The sequence below is a fragment of the Pteropus vampyrus genome, unplaced genomic scaffold (assembly GCF_000151845.1).
Source record: "Pteropus vampyrus isolate Shadow unplaced genomic scaffold, Pvam_2.0 Scaffold135, whole genome shotgun sequence".
NCBI classification, from domain to species: domain Eukaryota; kingdom Metazoa; phylum Chordata; class Mammalia; order Chiroptera; family Pteropodidae; genus Pteropus; species Pteropus vampyrus.
Window position 1 is genome coordinate 3,331,845 of NW_011888916.1, and position 6,531 is coordinate 3,338,375.

General features: G+C 36.7%; 1 pseudogene; it reads left to right on the plus strand.

The window, feature by feature from the left end:
• The first annotated feature begins 290 nt into the window (after positions 1–290).
• On the plus strand, positions 291–408 carry LOC111744497 (annotated as a pseudogene).
• The last annotated feature ends 6,123 nt before the right edge of the window (positions 409–6,531 follow it).

The following is a 6,531-nucleotide window of genomic DNA, read 5'->3' on the forward strand; positions in this document are numbered from 1 at the left end:
TGCTCTAGACCTTCCTTTCCTGGGCATGTCCTCCACCTGCTTCCACCTCCCACTCCCCAAGTTCACAGCATGGGAATCTTCATGAGGGGCTCTACAGTAGAGTTCACCAGTTGCCACTTGTCTATCTTCAGACCAAGAAACTTCCTATTACCACTGGGAGAGGAAAGAGTCAGTTACGTCCAAATTGGAGTGCTGTTTCTGTTATTTCCTTTAAAATCTTGGGCACAAATTTTAGCCGGTTTAGTCTGAGTTTCTCCTTTTGGAAAATGGGGATAAAGGAGACAATAGCGGTCTATACCATGCCACCCTGAACATGCGAGATCTCGTCTGATCTCAGAAGCTAAGCAGGGTGGGTCCTGATTAGTACTTGAATGGGAGACCACGTAGGAAGACCAGGTACTGTAGGTGGGGTGGGGTGGGGGGCAGTGGGGGTTTGGCAAAAAGGAGATAATAGCGAACAATGGTTGTCAAATTTTAGTGTGCATCCCTGGGGAGTGGGGAGCCTTATTAAAATGGACTGCTGTGCCCCACCCCCAGAAATTCAAATCCAGTAGATCTGAGCTGGGTAAAGAATCTGCATTTCTAACGCCCTCCCAGGTGATGGCTGATTCTGCCTATCTGCAGGCAAAGTGGCACTGAATGGAATCGAGAGAACAAAATGGGCTGGCACTGTCATAGATGATGTTATGGTGTCACATGGCATGTGTCTGATGCTCTCACCTAGCTGCTCTCCTTGATCAGAACCCGGGTTTGTCTCTATCTTTCTGTCTCAGCCCACCTCACCTGGCTGGGCTCTGGGCAGCAAGCACTCTTCCAGCCCCAGAGCCCCTGCCTGCAGACTCAATAGCCAGGGTAGTTAAAATCAAGTCATTATAAACCTGGCAGAGCCCGTAAGTCCCCAAGATGGACAGTCATTTCAGCAGCTTGACTCCCATAGAGTGGCAGTGGAGCCAGGCTTGGGTGCAGGGTGGCCGGGGACAAGTGACCAGTTAAGGATCATCCTCCCAGGTCACTTACTGAGGTTTTTCCTGGCTCTGTCATCATCACTGGGCCAGGACACATCCAGACCCCTGCTGTTAAAGCCTGTCCGGGAAGTTACTCTACTTGTCAAACTAAAAAGTCACTGAGGCGATGTCACGGAAGGCAGTGCTTCATGTGCTTCGTTTCATTTAGTCCTGAAAAAAAAAAAACTTAGATGTTACGTTTACACAGCTTCTTTGGGGGTCTGGGGGCTGGCATTAGGGATCCTTTCTTGGGGTAGCTTCCTCTTTCCCCTGCAATCCCAGGATGACAATGATGGCTGATCTCTGGACATTTCACCATGCCATGTTGGTTCCCATATGTCTGTCAACACCTTCATAAATAGCCCTTCATTAAATCCTCTCCAATTAACCTTCTAGTTGAGCCATCTATTTCCTATAGGGAACCTAAAGGACATACTCATCACTCATTCTAGTTTGATCCAGTATTTTATCCATGTAGGGAGCCGAAGAAGAGATAGAGATGAATTCAATGATTGGGATCCAACTTCTCATTTTGCCAATGAGAGAAAAAGAGGCCCAAAGTGGAACAAGACAAAGTTATATTATAGAACAAGAAAATGACCAGATGGATGAGAACTTAGGGCTCCTATCTCTTCAACCCCACAGACACACTGATAATGGCTTTAGTCTTTCATTAGAAATCTGTTTGTATTATTGCTTACTTGTGTCATGAGTCTAGTCTCTGGCATTTTTGTAAATTATGTAGGGCAGAAATATTTTTTTTTTATTAAGTTCATTGGAGTAACGTTGGTTAATACAATTTATATAATTTTCAAGTGCATGTTATAATTTGACATCTATATATCCTATTGTGTGTTTACCACCCAAAGTCCAGTTTCCTTCAGCTACCATATATTTGATCCTCTTTATCCCATCTACCTCCCTCTTCCTCCCTCACCCCCTACCCAATGGTAACCACTAGTCTATTGTCCATGTTAGGGCAGAAATCTTGACATAGATTCTAAACATCCCCAAGACATTCAATACGTGTTTTATTTATTTAACAAACATTTCTGAGTATCTTTTAATAACAGCTATCATTTGTTGAGAGTTTTCTTTATATCAAACACTAAGTTAATTACTTTATATGTACATTCTCATCTAATTCTAATCTTATAGATGAGAAAACTGAAGCATAGAGAATTTAACTAATCTCTCTGAAGTCCTAGAGTTAGTGAATGGCAGAGTGGGCTTCTCTTAAGCACTTTGCTCTCCTGCCTCCCTATGATGTGTCAAGTCCGTGTCAGATGCTCAGGGTCAGGGGCTTATCAGACATGACCTCTGTTCTCAGGGAGCTCATGACTGAGATGGGGAGATATGTGTGAACACATATTCTGGGAACACACAAATCTAAACATACAGCCTGATATTTGACAAGATGACAAAGTAATGCTGGGTGCTGGATCACTCCTCAAAACAGCCCTGGAGATGTCACAGATAAAGAGAGATATTTCATATAAAAACTGTGAGGGGATGCTGAAGGTGGTAGAGTCCTGGGAATGTGAGAGGTGGATGGAAGTCTGAAGCAGAGGAGTATCTGGGGCAGGCTGGGGAGGGGATTATGTGGCATCTTTGAATCTCTTCCATATTACCTTTGATGGGTCATCAACCATCTTTTTTGTCACTGCGGGGCAGAAAACAACAGTGACAGTGACCATAGTATGTGCAGGGGATGGGTCAGCATCTGAGCACTTCATCTTCCTAGTCGCTACCAGTCCTTGCTCAGAGACATAAATGATTGTCCCTGAGGAAGACAAGAGGAAAGAGAACTTAAAATAAGCATAACTGTCCCCAGAGAGATCAAGTGGGATACTGGGAGCACGAAGCAGGTCTAAGTAGTTGTAGAAGAGAAACAAGGGAATATCCTGCACATGAGAGAGTTTATCACCTCATATCTTCTGAAGAAACTTCTAGCATGTATATTTGAGAAGAAGGATTTTGAACCCAGAAAGGAGTGTGATATAAAAATCAATGCTGGGGGAAAAAAGTAAATATGAGAATAAATTGAAACAAAACACTGACTATATCAATAATAATATAATATTAAGAAATATGACTAATTTGGGGGTCAAAAGTCAAGGTAGAATTAAAATACTAGATAATAATATCATTTAAGATTGGAGGAAGAGTTATTTAAGTTGAAGCATTCTAAAGTCTGCGTTGTTGAAGAGGGAAATCTTATTTAATTTTAGATTTGGTTAAGTATGCATGTTAAAAAATTTAAAATAACTGGTAAAAGAGTAGAAATAAAATATAAAAATTTTAAATCAGTAAAGAAAAAAAATGAATTAAAGCAAAGCCTTGGTTAATTAAAAAAAAATAAAAAGACAGAAGAAGAAAGCAAAACAAGAATAAGAGGAGAAATATAGTAAACATAAAGCAAAAAATAAGGTGGTTGACATAAATTTAAATAAATGAGGAATTCCAGTAAATGTAGATGAACTAAAATCTCCAGTTAAAAGATAAAAGATTGTCATATTGGGTAAAAATGAACTCTTTGCCCCTACCCTGGTTATATGCTGTTTATCCAAGACAAACTTAGAACATAAGGACTCAGAAAGATTGAAATAAAGAGTTCGAAAAAAGATATTGTGAAGGTAAATAAGAATGACAAACGATTCTTGAATTGCCAAATCCAGCAGTTTATTAATAACACATTGTAAACCATTGCATTTATTCTATGAATGTAAAGATTTTGTGACATTTTGAAATCTATTAACTCAATCTCGAATATTAACAAATTAAGAGAAAAAAACAATTATCACAATAGATTCAGAGAAAGCATTTGGTAAAATTCCATACACATTACTAAGACTTTCATTTCAGTAAACTGTGTTGTAAAGGATATTCCTTAATCTGAAAAATGATTTCTACCAAAACGAACAGCAAACACAGTATGTAATGGGGAAAAATTTGAAATATTCCCTTTAAAATCAGGAATTAGGCAAGGATGTCTGCTATCACTGCTTTTATTCAATATTTTACTAGAATTCTTAGCTAGAATAGTAAGGCAAAATAAAGAAGTAAAAACCAGATTGTGAGTGATTATGACAGGATATAATGATCTATGGCAAGATCTACGAGCATTTATAGACAAACTATTAAAATGAACTGGAGCTCAGCAAATTTACTGGATATAAATAAGATTAATATATAATCAATTGTGTTCCTATATACCACAACTAAGTATTAAAAATGAAATATTAAAAAGGTAGCATTTATAATGTGACCAAAGAACATAAAGAACTTAGGAATAAATCTAACAAAAAATATAAGAAATCTTTGGGAAGAAAATTATAAAACTTTATTTTAAGGTATTAAAGAAGATCCAAATGATTGGAGAGACATATCATATTAATGGATAGGAAGAGTCAGTGCCATAAAGATGTCCTTTTATTTAAATTAATAATACATTTATTAACATTACAAAAAAATCTCGACAGTGTGTGTGTGTGTGTGTGTGTGTGTGTGTGTAATTTTAAATGCTTATTCTAAAATACATATGGAAGAGTTAAGATTCAGTAACAGTTAAGAAAGAATTGAAGAAAAGAGAACAAGGTGATTAAATTTGCCATAGCAAAAAGTAAGACTTATTTTAAACCTTAGTAATTAAGACATTGTGTACATCTGGAATAGATATGGCTGTGTAAATCAACATTTTTCTCCTTCTCCTAGAAATCATCCAAAAGCAACAAAAAAAGAACAAAAAAATAAACTATTTTTGGTGAAACTTGAGGATAGGTATTATCCAAGACTCCCAAATATGTGTAAGAACAGTCCAAAGAAACTGTGATTAGGAAGAAAATGAATAGAAGGAAATGAAGAGAAAAAGCTCAGAGAAACATTTTTTTGATAATGTATCCAGACAAAATATTCTTCCTAAAAGCAAGGGGTATATCCAGAGATGTAAAAACTATATTGCCTGTTTTCAAAAACATGTGCAATGACTGAAGTAAAATGGGCTAAAGGGAAATACTTTCCTGGAACTGATTTAGTTGAGAAAAGCTAAGGAGTCAGGACTATATAAAGAATTATAAGGATGATCCTTTTGTAGAAGAAATTTGTTTCTGTGGCAGCAGAGAAGAGACCTTTCTTATGAAAACCAGCCATCTGGGAATCTATCTTGCTACCCCTTTTTCTTTCCCTGACTACAGAATCCTTCTGTCAATGGAAGTCCAGGAAAACCAAATCCAATTTATTCAGTGCCAAAGAGGATATTTAGTGCTATTATAAGGAGTAATAACAAGGATAGATAACAAAGCACACTACGAAAGATACTATAAGCAAAAAGGAGAAAATGTTCAGAAAAATTTGTTGAAGGGCAAAGATTTCTCCCCAGAGAAATGTTGCCAGAGAACAGATGAAATTGGGAGTAAATATTTTATGAACTTAAAAAATCTTAATGAAGCAATCTTCTCTATGAAGTTAGACAGTAAAGCAAAGCTGAAAGAACCCAAGGAAGAAAGGACAAGATCATAGGAGGAAATAATATACAAGCTGGCAAAAATCAAGAAAGGAGTAGAAGAAAAAAATTATCCAGAAGTGAAGACAGTTCAGAAAGAGCTCAAAGAAGAATAGACATTGAAAAAAAATACAGTAAGTGATCCAGAGAATAAACATGAGAAAAACAAGCAAGATGAAACAGAAACAAAGATTTTTAGAAAAGGAATTGGAGAGAAAATGATTAATATAGAAAATTGGTGATGAAGATCTTACTTATGTACTTTTGGAGTCCCGAACACAGGTAACTAACATAATAGCACTGAATAAATATTTAAAAGTTTAATTCAAGAAGATGTTCATGAAATCAAATAGACTTGACTCTATATGTTTGTCTGGAATGGTAACATCAAGACATGGCCTAGTAAGTTTATTCTACTTCAAAGATAAAGGAAGAATTTTTGGCTATCCAGGTATGTTTGGGTAATGTATAAGAGGAGCAAAGGTTGGAACAGACTCAGACTTATTCAGATTAATTTTTAGTGTTATTAGACAGCAGAATAACTTCTACAGGAGCCGCAAGGAAAGAATATGAGACCCAAGGATTTTTATACCCATCCCAACTGCCCTTCAACTAACAGTATTTCAATTTTAAAGACTATAGACAAGCAATGCTGAAGATGCATGACTTTAGGATGATAAATCAACAGTGAATTAGGGAAATTACAGTAAAGGCTACAAAACTAAAAGCTGTGAAGGTTAGGTTGAAAATCAGAAAATAAATTACACTCTTAAGATATAGAAATTACAAAACTAATGTAGACTATGAGGGGAATAGGAGTAAGAGTGTTGGAGGTAGAACATTGGTTGTTTGCCTCAACTTTTGTATCAAGCAAGAGTGAAAGTATATATTTCGAAGCTGACAAATCAAGTAATTAAAGTACATGCATATTTAATGGTACACAGCTATACACTAAAAAGGTAATGTTATTGGCAGAAATTGAGGAGTAGAGGAGAGGAGCAGAAAAGGCAAGAAAGAAGTACACTA